The sequence below is a fragment of the Miscanthus floridulus genome, chromosome 5 (assembly GCF_019320115.1).
Source record: "Miscanthus floridulus cultivar M001 chromosome 5, ASM1932011v1, whole genome shotgun sequence".
NCBI lineage: Eukaryota > Viridiplantae > Streptophyta > Magnoliopsida > Poales > Poaceae > Miscanthus > Miscanthus floridulus.
This window is the reverse complement of record NC_089584.1, coordinates 12,142,515-12,145,492: the sequence shown is the minus strand read 5'-3', so window position 1 is coordinate 12,145,492 and position 2,978 is coordinate 12,142,515.

Sequence of the window (2,978 nt, the reverse complement as noted above, 5' to 3'; positions counted from 1 at the left end):
TTCCTGTTTGAAAATAGGAGGATATTTTCATGGACTTTGTTGTGGGTTTGCCCCGCATGGCAAAGGGGTATGACTCTATTTGAGTCATTGTGGATCGTCCTTACCAAATCCGCACATTTCCTCCTGGTGGATACCAGATATTCAGCCAAGAAGTATGCCAAGTTGTATTTTGACCGGATTGTGACCCTGCATGGAGTTCCCCTTACCATTGTTTTTGATAGAGGGTGAGTCTTTGTCTCTTGTTTCTAGGAGCAGCTCCAGAAATGTCTTGGTACTAGTCTCCTCAAAAGTTCAGCTTATCATACGCAAACTAACGGTCAGACAGAAAGAGTCAATCAGGTACTTGAGGATATGTTGAGGACTTGTGTCATCTCTTTTCTAGAAAAATGGGACGAATGCTTGACTCTACCTGAGTTTTCTTATAACAATAGTTATCAAGAAAGCATTCGAATGGCACCATTTGAGTCCCTGTATAGCAAGAAATGTAGGACACCTCTTAATTGGGTTGAGGTCAGAGACCGTGGTTATTTTGACCTAATTTTATCAAAGAAGCTCGAGAGCAAGTTAGTGTCATTCAATGTCATTTGAAGACTGCTCAAAGTCGTCAAAAGACTTATGCGGACAAGCAAAGAAGGCCCTTCCAATTTGAAGTTGGTGATCATGTATATCTCAAAGTATCACCCGTGAGAGGAGTGCATCGCTTTGGTGTCCGGGGAAAGTTAGCCCCTCGCTATGTTGGACCTTATAAGACTTTGGTCCAGTGTGGTTCTGTTGCCTACCGTATCAAGCTCCTAGAAATTTTGTCAGCAATACATAATGTCTTCCATGTTTTCTAGTTAAAGAAATGTTTGTGGGTCCCCGATGAAGCTGTGGAAATTGAAGGACTTCCCCTCCCGCCTGACTTGACTTATATTGAGCATCCTATCAAGATCTTGGATAAAAAAGAAAGAGTGACCAGAAACAATGTGGTGAAGTTTTATAATGTTCAGTGGCAAAATCAATCGAATTCGAAGCAACGTGGGAGCAACAAAGCTATATCTCGAAGCATTATCCCCACCTTCTTTCTAGTTCTCCGAGATAATTGTTTAAATCGAAATTTATTTCTTATCTCTTTTCCCACACTAGGCACATAAAATCTCAGGGCGAGATTTTGTTTAAGGGGGCAAGATTTAGTAAAACATCTACTAAACTATGTCATGAGCATCATACTTGTGTGTTAATACATGTGGTGAAGTGAGTAGATAATGCATTGCAACTAAAACGATCAACAAAAATGCGAAACGGAAGTTGCTCCACGAATTATACAGTTAACAAGTAGGGGTGTAAACTAATTTTTATTGAAAAAAAATACTATAGAACATGTGTGTGATACTTAAATAAAGTTTAAAGTGCAAATTTTGTTGATGACAATGAAATACTTGCTTTTGAAAAATAATATTGCTTTGTAATATTGTCAATAGCCTAGAAATCACAAATTGAAATCAAGTTCGGTTCAAAACTTATAAAATTTCAAAGTCTGTGAACAGCTAGACATTGCTATGCTTAGCAATTTATTTTGAATGATTGGGTTAAGGGGTAGTGTAGTGTTATATCTCGATTTGGTAGTCTCATGTGCCATCTTAAGCATGGTAAAGATGGTTTAGGTCCAGAAGCAACAGTTTAATTTTTATAGGTGCTTTAAAATTCATGCACGTCATATGTCTCGGGATGGTGGCACTGTGTGCGCGGTCACCGCGCGGCCACCCCACACCACGCCCATGACGCGTCTCGCGTGGTCACCCTCGTACCATCGTGCTTGGTCAGTCGGGCCGCCAGGGCTTGGTCGAGGCTGACCGCAGCGAGCCGCTGGCCCCGCGCCCTGCTGCCTAGCCTCGTGCTGCCGCCATTGGTGATGCGGCGACCGCGTTGCGCTACCATTGCATCCGTCCACTGTGGCCTCATGTCGCGATGATGTCGCTGCCCTCGCATCGTCGTCGCGTCCACGCTTGTCCGCTGTACCCTGACTCCATGTCATTTAAGACACTATGGCCGCGTGGGCCACGCCAGTCAGACGCACACACGCCTTGTCCATAGTGCCTTGTGCGTGGGTGTCCTGATCGTGCCACTCGCGTCCTGCCAAGGCGAGGATGAACTGAGCCCACCTAGTCACGCCCTGTTTCTCTCTCTTTCCTTCACTCTGCTTTCCGCCGCCATCGAGTCATGGTCATAGTGAGCTAGAGCGTGAGCACCTCTCATCAATTCTTTGTGCCTGCGTCTTTGCCTTTACATCCTCTTCACGACCGCCCCAACCCCGCTTTGATTGCAGCTCAGCAGAGCTTCAATTTTTGAGCTTTGCCCGCCACCATGCCGTTAAGACCCGTCACCACCTGCGCCGTGGCCAACCTCCACCACTTCACCCGCACAAATTCCTCTACACCACTAGCTCGCCTTGGCTCCCTCTCCACCATGCGCACGCTAGTGGGAGCGCTACCACCTCCCCTCCACCGCTGACATGGCCGTGTCCACCGTGGCTCGTCACCGTGCTCGTCGCGTGCACGTTGCCAGCCTGCTCAGGTAGTCGCTGGCCAAACCACCACTTTGACTGGGTTCACGGTGTGCCCCTAGGTGCTTATGCCCTATCTCTACTGTCCTATTAGCGTTGTAGCACACTAGGATGACCGCGACGCTGTTGTGGGCGACTACGCGTGGTGGCAGCTCGCTCTAATGCACCCTAGTTGCTCCCTATCACCGTTTAGGGTAGGAGTTAGGATCATAGATGGGGTTTGGCTCAGTTACTTGGGTTAGAGCGAGCCTCGAGTGGCCGGCGTACCACCTAGTGCCACCGCCCGCCGCGCCGATGAGCGCGGGGCGTCTGGGGGATCTCTCCGGTGCGAAGGTGAAAAGATACTAGGGCTCTATTGCAAAGTCATTGTCTATAAAAATAGTATGTGTAGTGTTCGCGCTATTGTCTAATAACGCGAGCGTATTTTTGCAAGAGT